Genomic DNA, 13,840 nt, shown 5'->3' on the forward strand with positions numbered 1-13,840 from the left:
AATATGCAGTAGTATCGATTATGCCTTCGGAGTTAAATTATAATGTGACCAATATATGGGATATGTTCGACACGACCACTGTCGTCCGGATAAACTTATAATCTGCAAGGCGCACAATATTCAACTTAAAGGTGGGTACTACGTTCGAGTTTAGTCGCTAAAGGTGATTACTACCCTGCCAACATTGTTTGAATTTGGGGGCGCTTCTGAGAATCCCCAGTACGTCGAAAACAATCATATACGATATCAAAAACTCGTCGGAAAAGCGCCGTCACTATTGAGAAGTTGTACCACGCCAAGTTACTACAAAAAGGTTTCGCATGAGTGCAATTATTAGGTGCCTTTATAGATCAATTTAGAACGACGCCAATAAGAGACCCTCCAAACAATCAGAAAAAGCACATTTTAAGATAGTGGTAAAAGAATCATTGTGGTCGAATAAAACACGTTTGTTTAGATATTTATTAATTTGATTAATCATTTACAAATTCTTAAAAATATAACATTTATACCACTATCACATCACATTTAACATAATTTTTTGCATTAATGATGATGTAGAGTTACAAGTAGCGAGTTACATGTTGCAGCGTCTATCAGCCAGTGTTTTTATTCGATGGAGACAGCGTGTCTGTAAAATATTTGAAAAACAATCACTTTATTCCATTTGGAAAATCAAAAATTGTTCACCAATATACCTTTCACAATTTTAAGCGTAAAATCTATGTTTTCAGAACTTTATTTTCGTTTTTATTTAAATAAAATATAACAAGCTGGTTGCGCTTGGCGTTTCACAAAAAATAAAATGGCTTTTGTAAAAGTAGTGATGGCAAAATACATGTATGAAGTACATTTTGTACTTTATGATATGCTGCCCCCCATCACAGTAGGATGGTTGTAGTGACATTTACGAGTCTGTGGTAGCGATGAAGATGAAATGGAACTTTGAAATGCTGGCAGGGTATGTTCGGTTTTTTTCACTAAAATACTAATAACCCCCATATGCAATAAGGTTACAGAATACTCCAAGCCTACTTTTGCCATATAAATTCATTCGATAAACTGTCAATAAATTGTTTTACATATGGGTATAAATTAAAAGTATAAATATATTCATGAAGACGATTATATTTTGATCAAGTCTTGCCAATTAATGGATGGAAAAGATCCAAGTAATTGATTGCAAATATTTTTATATTTCTAAAATAACCATGAAAGCAAGATAGTTTTCAGCTTGAATGCTGAACATAGTACTCAGCTTGAAGGTGAGTATTAAGTTCGAGTTTAGCCGCTAAAATCGCTAAAGTGAAAACTAAATCAGTAAGAAAAATTCATGAAATTATACATATTTGTTGCAAATTTTATTATAACTTGATGGAGAAAAGCCCAAAGCAAATTTTCATAAAGTTTGTATTCCTTAAAATGGATTATTAAAGAAAGGTAATCGTGAAAAAATGACGTTTTTAGCGGCTAAACTCGAACTTAATACCCACCTTAAAATAAAAAAAATCAGTAAATACAGTATAAAATTATACTTTTTTGATACAAATTTTATTATAACTTGATGGGGAATAGTCCAAAGCTTTAAGTTTAAAGTTTATATTCTTTATAATGGATTATTAGAGAAAAGTAATCGTGAAAAATGGTGATTTTAGCGGCGAAACTTATCTTAAAATGTACTTTGTCTGACAGTTTGAGGGAGCTTTTCTTGGTTTCGTTCTAAATTTATCTAAAAATCACCTAATAATTTCCCTCATACGACGTATACGTCTGTGGTCAAATTCAAAAAATGTTGGGTTAATACCGACCTTATTTGAGAAGTCATTATGTAGACCAAAAAACGAATGGGACTCAATTGTTTACTCCAATTTTAACTTAATAGGTATGTTCTTGTAGAGCTTAATTATATGTTCTTTTTCGATAAAAACAGAAAACAATATATGTTGCATGCAGTGGTACCAACTCCCGAGGAGCAAAAAGCACCAAAAATGTATTTTAAATTCTAACCAGTTTCCACCACAAAAGTTACTCCAACCACCTAAATTTTAATGTGCAAAAAAATTGTATTATAGCTCATTCACATTCGAAATCTACTAAAAGGGGATTTGAAATCACTTTTTATAAGCCAAATGACAGTTAAAATCTAGTTAAAGTAGATTTGGAAAGTGTAATGTGCATGAGGTATTATAGAACTTTAGGGTATTGATTTGAAGCATTTTAAATTTTATGAAATTGTGAACCTATATCCAAGTGTACAGCTCTATAATTTTTAATGCTTATTTTACTTATATTCAATTCGTTTTTACACCCGTCTCTAGACTTTTTAAAAGAATGCTCTAAATCACAATATTGATTTAAAAAAGGGTCAATACCTCTTTCATAACAATAACATTTTATATTTGGTAATATAGATGAGTTTCTTATGCTTGTCTAATCAGAATTTTCGTATGAAAAGATGTCGTCAATCAAACTCAATACTGTTCAAAGTGAAAAAAGTCACCAAAAGCGCTAAATAAAAACGCCAGAAAGCACCAAGTTGGTGCTTTTTTGATAAGGCACTAAAAAGGCAATTAGGTGCTTTTTGAAAATCTAAAAGTACCATATTTGGTGCTAAAAGCACCAAATTGGCATCACTGGCAAATTCTATTTGCAAAAGCAATATCAAATAACTTCTTTTAACTTTTTACATATCCTCATAAAACAAGAGCAAAGATTGGATACAACCCTAATTAAGGAAAATATCCCATATCACAAATATACCTTCCCCACATTCAAGATTACCAACGTCCTCTCACTACTCATTGGGTGCTTATTTCATGGTATCCAATAGCGAAAAATTCTACTGTTTCTTACATTGCGTTGTTCGTGTGTGTAGTGGTGATCGGTAAAATGGTTTCATATTTTTAGTTTATGTGCAAAAATGTATTGTTATGTGTTGTGTTATTGAGCAAGCATAATTTTGTTTAAATACGTTAGTTAACGATAAGAACAGTGCGCTGCGCAAAATGAACAACAGCGAAATATTAAATTGTCATAACTATTGCATGTTTTCTAACCACAAACAAGAGCGAAATATTAAATAGTAATAGCCGTTGCATATTTTACAATCAACGTATTGCAGACGTGATAGCAAAACCCTTCAGCAGATATTTGGGTATGTATTTTACTTCCTTTTATTTGTTCTATTTGAATTAGTTTACATGTGTGGGGATTTTTAATACTTTTGCTTTATGTACATGTAATTAACTTTAAATTAATTTAAAGCAAGTTATTTCTCAATTAGTAGTGGTTGATACTTGGATTGATTTTATATGGACTCAACTAACTATTTTAACATGGCGATGTCATAGGAAGTAGTCAATTGCCCAACTCTACACTACTTTTAATCAGTTAAAGTTAGTTACCAAAACGTTAATTTAAAGGTAGTTAGTTTTTAATCAAATAAAAGTTAGTTGATTGAAAGTTGTCCCTAAAATCTCTATTTTTCAGCTCACTACAGTAAAAGGGGGCTTAAAAATTTACATTTTAATAAAACAAACATTTGTTCATATACAAATTAAATAAGACACTTCAACTTCAAAATATATAACAAAATATATATATAACAAAAAAAATATATATATAACAAAATATAAAACAGTTTTTTTGGAGTACAGAACCCTTTTTTTAAAGCCTTCTCAAATGACGTTTGCTAACACCCCTCGTGTTCTTTTGTAAGGAATATTCAAACAACCACACACAATAATTTTAAATATATTTTAGTTATTAAAACACTTCATACTTTTTCAGTAATTCTCGATTTTAAGAAACAATTTTTCAACGAAGCGATAGCACGTGATATTGGTTTTCTAATGCGTTTACAAAAAACGACGATGTCTGCAATCGGAAGGCATCGGTTGCCGTTAGCGAAGTGTTGTATACACTTTTATTAATAGGTCTGTTCGTGTACTTTCCCAGTAAAAAATATACAGTAAAAACTAGCAAGAGAGTAAGAGTGTATTTTACTCTCTTTGCTTACAACTGCTGGAAAATACGCGAACGTACTTTCAGTAACTATTTGCATATTCAAAATATAAGATTCTAAAACATTAAAAACAGAAAAAGAATCCTGTTTTTTTTTAACTTTCAATTGTAGTTGCGGCTCTCTTTTGCCGGCTTTTTGGTGTAAACGAACGACTTCCAGTAACAATTTGTGATAATTATCAAAAATTATCGGGTTCTAGAACGGAGCAAATGTAATTTCTGCATTGCATAGTAGTTAGCTTAAAGTTGGTCTCTTCAAGCGAACTTAAAGTTAGTGCTTTTGGTACTCAGCTACTCATTTGACGGCAGAGCATTTCCAAAAATATAAATAAAGTTGCTTGATAGATAATACTTTTGCATACATAAGTTCTCCCAAAATTTCTTGTAAAAAGAGAGAAGGAGAGGATAAAATGAGATACCGTGTTTATTGGGCCTAGTTCTCCCAAAATTTCTTGTAAAAAGAGAGAAAGAGAGGATAAAGTGAAATACTGTGTTTATTGGGTCAACTGTTGGGGACTTAGATCCCCTTATTGTAAATCTTGATGTACGCAACAAAAATGTTGGCACGCATATATGTTACTGTTAGTTTTTGTGAGGGATGAAGTTAGAAAAATCATTGTGGAAGAATAAATATTTTTCTCAATTACGATTATGTTACTGTTAGTTTTTGTGAGGGATGAAGTTAGAAAAATCATTGTGGAAGAATAAATATTTTTCTCAATTACGATTATGTCCACTTCCTCTAGTTTTTTTTCCAATATATACATTTATGAAAAATATTTTAAAAGTTAAGGAGGTTATTAATTGATATTGTAAATAGAATCAGTGATGCCAATTCCCGAAGGCAAAAAGCACCAAATATATATAATAAATTGTGTGTTACGATAACTTTCCACAGACAATATTTTTGTAGGTTTGGGTTTTACTTTATTTCTTCTGGACTATATAACAGTGTTACAAAACTTACACAGTGCAAACATACTCGCCAAATAAATAGTGTTTTCTATGTACGTCTTTAAATAAATCCATTTGGTACTTTACGTGTAAGGTTCTTTCCAGTCCATAGTTTTTAAAATACCAAAATAAATACCAATACATGCCCAGTAAAAAAAGCGTCGCCAAAAAAAGTAGTGAAAATGTTCTTTTTGGATCCGGAAGAGATGCAAAATTGGCGCAGAAGCGATGAATTTAACATGGACTTGTCATAGGACGGATGTCCTCCATTTCAAAAGCCGTTGCAGTGAATTTGTATCACTTTTTAAGGTGTGGTCCGAATTCTATGTTTCGGATGTGAATTATAAAATTGTGTCATATTTTGCCAAATAAATAATTTTTAAATTTTTTATAATTTTTAATGCATTCTAACGCTTGTCTAAAACGGTTGACTTCAAACATTTTCAAAAATTTCTAATTTTTCTAGAATGGATTTAGAACTTTTTTCGACAAAATTTAAATAATTTGTGCCATTTTATTAATTCTTACTCTCTTTTTAACCTATTTGAAACAAAATAATTTAAAATTTAAAATTTTTAATGCATTCTAACGCTTGTCTAAAATGGTTGACCTCAAACATTTTCAAAAATTTCCAATTTTTCTAGAATGGATTTAGAACTTTTTTCGACAAAATTTAAATAATTTGTGCATTTTAATAATTCTTACTCTCTTTTTAACCTATTTGAAACAAAATAATTTAAAAATTCTTATTAAAAATATGAAAAAAACGAGTTTTAAAAAATTGAACCAAAAAACTTCCTGTGTAGTTAAAATAAATAACATCTTTGGAAGGTAATTATTGGAAGTGCTTTTAAAGTAGTGCCTTTAGAAGAACTTCCAATTTTCTTTTGCTGGGTGGTTGTTAGACAATTTACGTACTGTACTTCTGCGGAAGTAGCTTTGGTAACTTGTTATTTTGGAAGGAAAGAAATAAAATTTGTATTTCTTCACAAACACAAGCATCCATTAATTGTGAGCATATATAGTCCTTTCCATACAAAAGGTGGTATTGATCTTGTTTCTAATCAATATTGCTATTTAGGGTATTCTTTCGAAAAGTCTTGCGACGAGTGCAGAATTTCTGAACTTAATAAAAATATCATTAATAACGTTTATATTAAATTGACATAAGTACTCATAATTGAAATAAGAAGTAGACTCCCTTCAAATATTAAAATACTAGAGAATATTTCCAAATTTAATGTCGAAAAATGTGGTTTCTCATCTAAAAGACAACATATTTTGAAATTCATTAATGATCAAAATAAATTGATTGAAAGTAAAATAAGCATTAAAAATTATAAAGCTGTACACCTGGATAGAGGTTCATAATTTCATAAAATTAAAAATGCTTCAAATCAAATCAATACCTAAATGATCTATCCCTGCCATATATAGTCCTTTCCATACAAAAGGTGGTATTGATCTGCCATATATAGTCCTTTCCATACAAAAGGTGGTATTGATCTTGTTTCTAATGAAACACAAGCATCCATTAATTGTGAGCATATATAGTGCTTTCCATACAAAAGGTGGTATTGATCCTGTTTCTAATCTATATTGCTATTTAGGGTATTCTTTCGAAAAGTCTTGCGACGAGTGCAGAATTTCTGAACTTAATAAAAATATCATTAATAACGTTTATATTAAATTGACATAAGTACTCATAATTGAAATAAGAAGTAGACTCCCTTCAAATATTAAAATACTAGAGAATATTTCCAAATTTAATGTCGAAAAATGTAGTTTCTCATCTAAAAGAAAACATATTTTGAAATTCATTAATGATCAAAATAAATTGAATGAAAGTAAAATAAGCATTAAAAATTATAAAGCTGTACACCTGGATAGAGGTTCATAATTTCATAAAATTAAAAATGCTTCAAATCAAATCAATACCTAAATGATCTATCCCTGCCAGCATTTCAAAGTTCCATTTCATCCCCATCGCTACCACAGACTCGTAAATGTCACTACAACAATCGCCAACTGTGATGGGGGAAGCATACCAAAAAGTACAAAATGTACATGAAAGTATTTTGCCACCACTACTGTTAGAAGTGCCATTTTATATATTGTGAAACGCCAAGCGTAACTAGCTTATTATAATTTATTTAAATAAAAACGAAAAAAAGTGCTGAAAACATAGTTATTACTCCTAAATTGTGAAAGGTATATGGTGAACAATTTTCGACTTTCCAAATGGAATAAAGTGATTGTTTTTTCCAGACACGCTGCCTCCATTGAGAATAAAAGCACTGACTGTTAGACGCTGCAACTTGTAACTTGCAACCTGTTACTCAACATCATTCTTTTATTAAGGCCGGTACTCTGTTCGGTTTTCGCGTTGAAACTCCATACAAAACCAAAAAATGCGAAAAATTTGCGAAATTTTTTCCATTTGTGATACTTTGTTTTTTCATGTTGAAAAACTGACGTTTATAGCACGGCGCCATTTGCAATGTGAATTAAGAAATAATTTATTTTTTTTTAAACTATTTGTGCGGGTTTATAAATCAAACACGGACCATATTTTTGTTCCGAAACTATACAAAGGATCAAAGGAATAGCAGATCAATTGCCCAAGGAAAAATAAAATGTTATTTTGTAAAAACAAGCAACAATCACCAACTTAATCCAATATCGCTCCCTGTAAAATAGCGCTCCAAGCTACCTAAAAAAAACGCCGCTTTCTATGTGCGAAATAATGGTTTCCATAAAAATTTTTTGCAAGAATGAACATAGTACCGGCCTTTAATGAAAAAAGTTGTCTTAAATGTGATGAGATAAACGGAAAAATTTTATATATATAAGAATTTATAAATGTTTAATTGCTATTTAGGGTATTCTTTCGAAAAGTCTTGCGACGAGTGCAGAATTTCTGAACTTAATAAAAATATCATTAATAACGTTTATATTAAATTGACATAAGTACTCATAATTGAAATAAGAAGTAGACTCCCTTCAAATATTAAAATACTAGAGAATATTTCCAAATTTAATGTCGAAAAATGTGGTTTCTCATCTAAAAGACAACATATTTTGAAATTCATTAATGATCAAAATAAATTGAATGAAAGTAAAATAAGCATTAAAAATTATAAAGCTGTACACCTGGATAGAGGTTCATAATTTCATAAAATTAAAAATGCTTCAAATCAAATCAATACCTAAATGATCTATCCCTGCCATATATAGTCCTTTCCATACAAAAGGTGGTATTGATCTGCCATATATAGTCCTTTCCATACAAAAGGTGGTATTGATCTTGTTTCTAATGAAACACAAGCATCCATTAATTGTGAGCATATATAGTGCTTTCCATACAAAAGGTGGTATTGATCCTGTTTCTAATCTATATTGCTATTTAGGGTATTCTTTCGAAAAGTCTTGCGACGAGTGCAGAATTTCTGAACTTAATAAAAATATCATTAATAACGTTTATATTAAATTGACATAAGTACTCATAATTGAAATAAGAAGTAGACTCCCTTCAAATATTAAAATACTAGAGAATATTTCCAAATTTAATGTCGAAAAATGTAGTTTCTCATCTAAAAGAAAACATATTTTGAAATTCATTAATGATCAAAATAAATTGAATGAAAGTAAAATAAGCATTAAAAATTATAAAGCTGTACACCTGGATAGAGGTTCATAATTTCATAAAATTAAAAATGCTTCAAATCAAATCAATACCTAAATGATCTATCCCTGCCAGCATTTCAAAGTTCCATTTCATCCCCATCGCTACCACAGACTCGTAAATGTCACTACAACAATCGCCAACTGTGATGGGGGAAGCATACCAAAAAGTACAAAATGTACATGAAAGTATTTTGCCACCACTACTGTTAGAAGTGCCATTTTATATATTGTGAAACGCCAAGCGTAACTAGCTTATTATAATTTATTTAAATAAAAACGAAAAAAAGTGCTGAAAACATAGTTATTACTCCTAAATTGTGAAAGGTATATGGTGAACAATTTTCGACTTTCCAAATGGAATAAAGTGATTGTTTTTTCCAGACACGCTGCCTCCATTGAGAATAAAAGCACTGACTGTTAGACGCTGCAACTTGTAACTTGCAACCTGTTACTCAACATCATTCTTTTATTAAGGCCGGTACTCTGTTCGGTTTTCGCGTTGAAACTCCATACAAAACCAAAAAATGCGAAAAATTTGCGAAATTTTTTCCATTTGTGATACTTTGTTTTTTCATGTTGAAAAACTGACGTTTATAGCACGGCGCCATTTGCAATGTGAATTAAGAAATAATTTATTTTTTTTTAAACTATTTGTGCGGGTTTATAAATCAAACACGGACCATATTTTTGTTCCGAAACTATACAAAGGATCAAAGGAATAGCAGATCAATTGCCCAAGGAAAAATAAAATGTTATTTTGTAAAAACAAGCAACAATCACCAACTTAATCCAATATCGCTCCCTGTAAAATAGCGCTCCAAGCTACCTAAAAAAAACGCCGCTTTCTATGTGCGAAATAATGGTTTCCATAAAAATTTTTTGCAAGAATGAACATAGTACCGGCCTTTAATGAAAAAAGTTGTCTTAAATGTGATGAGATAAACGGAAAAATTTTATATATATAAGAATTTATAAATGTTTAATGAAATTAATATACATCTACATAATCGTGTTTTACTTGACCACAATGATTCTTTTACAAATACCTTAAAATGCACTTTTTTATAATTAGCAGGGGCTCTTATTGGCGTCGTTCTAAATTGATCTAAAAAGGCACCTAATAATTGCACTGATGAGAAAAATTTTTTGTAGTAATTTGGCGTGGTACAACTTCTCAATAGTGACGGCGCTTTCCCGATGAGTTTTTAATGTCATATACGATTGTTTTCGACGTGGTGGGGATAATAAGAGAGTGACAAATTACAATAATGCGCCGTGCAGAATATAAGTTTATCCGGACGACAGTGGTCGTGTCGAACATACCCCATATATTGGCCACATTATAAGTTAAGTACGAAGGCATAATCGATACTGCTGCATGTTTATGGGATCGATAACACATTTACCGATTATTTAGTCATCAACGAATTGTATCGATTGGACACACTGTAAGATTCTTTACACACACAGACATTCCGTCCGGAAAAACTTATAGTCTGTAAGACGCATAAGATACAAACATTTGCAATGGTTATCGATAACTTATGGCTAGTGATGATCATTATGATGATAGTGATATCATTATAACAGGTTGGCTGATAAGTCCCCGGTCTGACGCATAGATGGCGTCGCTAGTATTAAATGCATATTATTTTTATATAGTACCAACCTTCGAGACAAAATTTGACGTCTGTAAGTCAATTAGTTTGTGAGATAGAGCGTCTTTTGTGAAGCAACTTTTGTTATTGTGAAAAAAATGGAAAAAAAGGAATTTCGTGTTTTGATAAAATACTGTTTTCTGAAGGGAAAAAATACGGTGGAAGCAAAAACTTGGCTTGATAATGAGTTTCCGAACTCTGTCCCACGGAAATCAACAATAATTGATTGGTATGCAAAATTCAAGAGTGGTGAAATGAGCACGGAGGACGGTGAACGCAGTGGAAAGAGGTGATTACCGACGAAAACATCAAAAAAATCCACAAAATGATTTTGAATGACCGTAAAATGAAGTTGATGGAGATAGCAGAGGCCTTAAAGATATCAAAGGAACGTGTTGGTCATATCATTCATCAATATTTGGATATGCGGAAGCTCTGTGCAAAATGGGTGCCACGCGAGCTCACATTTGACCAAAAACAACAACGTGTTGATGAATTTGAGCGGTGTTTGCAGCTGTTAACTCGTAATACACCCGAGTTTTTCAGTCGATATGTGACAATGGATGAAACATGGCTCCATCACTACACTCCTGAGTCCAATCGACAGTCGGCTGAGTGGACAGCGACCGGTGAACCGTCTCCGAAGCGTGGAAAGACTCTAAAGTGCGCTGGCAAAGTGATGGCCTCTGTTTTTAATTTTTATCGATTATCTTGAGAAGGGAAAAATCATCAACAGTGACTATTATATGGCGTTATTGGAACGTTTGAAGGTTGAAATCGCGGCAAAACGGCCCCATATGAAGAAGAAAAAAGTGCGGTTCCATCAAGACAACGCTCCGTGCCATAAGTCATTGAGAACGATGGCAAAAATTCATGAATTGGGCTTCGAATTGCTTCGATCTGCCCCCCGGGGACTTTTTCTTGTTCTCAGACCTCAAAAGGATGCTCGCAGGGAACAAATTTGGCTGCAATGAAGAGGTGATCGCCGAAACTGAGGCCTATTTTGAGGCAAAACCGAAGGAGTACTACCAAAATGGTATCAAAAAATTGGAAGGTCGTTATAATCGTTGTATCGCTCTTGAAGGGAACTATGTTGAACAATAAAAACGAATTTTGACAAAAAATGTGTTTTTCTTTGTTAGACCGGGGACTTATCAGCCAACCTGTTAGATTATAAGGTGTGTTCACTACACCTTCGTTTTCCTGGAAAAGGTTAGAATTAAACGAGGCGTACCAAACTCGTTGAATTCTTGCCTTGAATAACTTAAATTATCAATTTTCTTAGCTAAATATGGGCCTTCATAAATACTTTTGAATTTATCATACGGTTGTTTATCAATTAGTACACTATCATTTACATTTATATTAAAAGGTTTTGCATTTCGGTCATAATAGGTTTTATTTCTATTATTATGTTTTTGTAGTAGTTCTTTTGTAGTGGAAATTTGACTTCCTTGCTATAGTTATCAATATTGTAAATTGGATCTAATATTCCTTTTAGTAATTCATTAGGCAAATTTACGTGTTTACCAAAAACTAGTTCGTCTGGACAAAATTTGCCAAAGTAAGTAAAGTCTAAATTCGGGCGGGGCCGACTATATTATACCCTTCATCACTATAGTTATATACCAACATTTTTGATAGCAACTGTTTCAATTTCCAATTTCTTTGAGCTATAAAAAGGTTTCTTTTATAACCGATTTTATACTTCTAAAAATAGACTTAAAAATTAAATTGTCTAACACCTTGGGACGAAACACAATGTTAGTAATAATAAGAGAAACATAACGCAAGAGCCATTTTCATGCAATTGCACAAAAGTGCATTTATGATTTATCGGGCAATACGTATGTATAAGAGGTGTAGGTAAATTTGAGACATTTTTAAAATTTTTGCTACGAGCTATATCTCGCCAAGATAGGTGGTCAATTATGGAAATTGTAACAATATTTGGCTACATCAAGCCAAATCTATGCAACCCGGATCGTTATCTAAATCTTGTCCGATTCTGTGGATAGCCTGGGGAAATTATCTCAGACGCCTAAATCGGAAGAATATATGGCGCTTTATCTGAATCTACGAGTTGGATCAAATTCGACACATTAAGATAGAATGTCGAGTCAGTTTGAGTAAAATCTCGTTGGAGATCGGTGTACATATATGGAGCTATATCCAAATCTTAGCCAATTTGAACTAAATTTGGCACACATTTTGTTCAAATTGGAATGAAGCTTGGCCTCCGATAGTCCCATGTATCTAAATCGAGCGAAAGATATTTATAGGAGCTATATCTAAATCTGAATCGATTTCAACGACATTTAGCACACTTGACAATACAATCAGATATACTCTTTGTGCAAAATTTGAAGGAAATAAGGGCAAAAATTTGGCCTATGGAAAGATATACAGTCTGTCAAGAAAGTCTTTTGACATTGCCAACTATTTCAAATCCAAAAAAAAAAATTGAAATATTAAATATTTTATAAAATTTTTAATTCTGTGTACGTATGTATACTTTGCAAAATACATAATAAAATATTATTTTAAAATTTCATTATATTTAATTTTGGAACAAAACATAATTTTGATCCCATTGTCAAAACACTTTCTTGACAAACTGTATATGGGAGCTATATCTAAGCCTGATCCAATTTGAGCGAAAATTAGCACTAGAATGCCAATTGCACTCCCTGTGCAAAATTTCACGTAAAGAAGTGTGATTTTTTTCCAAAATCAATAGGGATAGTCTTTGAGTCGAAATATGTCAAATTTGAGGACAATCGGATCTACAATGCGAGCTATACTTTTTAAATCGACTCAAAATTGAATTCTAAGACGATCGGTATAATAAACGATGGGTCTGAAACTGGTATTTCTTGGCGTTATATACAAATGTACAAACTTATTATACCCTGTACCATAGAAGTGGTGGAGGGTATAAAAACGGTGTTTGTTGTTGTGTTGCGGAAAAATGTAAAATACTTTAAATAAGTGTCCCAGTCTGAAATATTTTCGTCAATAAACGACCTAAGATATTCATTAAAAACGCGGTGATTCCGTTAGACGGTTCCCAACGTTTCATGATTATACGCGGTGGAGAAATCAATTTTGCATAGTTTACACGATTCACTAAAAATGTCATTTTTGAATTCGGTTCCCAAATCGGATCTTATTGATTTCATCGCACCGTATTGCTTAGTACTAAGTTCGTTTCTGCGAAAAACGAATATCTTCATCTATCTCTGTAAATACGGTCTCAAACCAAGGGATGTTATTTTATTTATGCGAAATAATATGCCTGCCTATTTTTTCGTGCGAAAAATCCAGGTTTGTATAAATATGTGTCTGAAAATACTCAAAACAATGATTTCGCATTTATTCCGCGCTAACGTTTTTATATGGAGTATAACAGTTTTTTGTGCGAAAACGTGATCTTAGTACTAGGCTTATACCAAAACAAAATTTTCGAATATTGACCTGGATACTGTCCTAGCGGTCTAAAACATGTTTTAGTTTGA

The 13,840-nt window shown here is 31.9% G+C and overlaps 1 long non-coding RNA gene across 1 annotated transcript; it reads right to left on the reverse strand.

The window, feature by feature from the left end:
• Window positions 1-428: 428 nt before the first annotated feature.
• Window positions 429-934, reverse strand: LOC142227500 (uncharacterized). Its single transcript, XR_012719866.1, has 2 exons — window positions 699-934; window positions 429-631 (listed from the first exon to the last, which is right to left on the reverse strand). It is a non-coding gene; the product is annotated as an uncharacterized LOC142227500 (long non-coding RNA).
• Between the last annotated feature and the right edge of the window lie 12,906 nt (window positions 935-13,840).

Source organism: Haematobia irritans, chromosome 2, assembly GCF_050003625.1.
Source record: "Haematobia irritans isolate KBUSLIRL chromosome 2, ASM5000362v1, whole genome shotgun sequence".
NCBI classification, from domain to species: Eukaryota; Metazoa; Arthropoda; class Insecta; order Diptera; family Muscidae; genus Haematobia; species Haematobia irritans.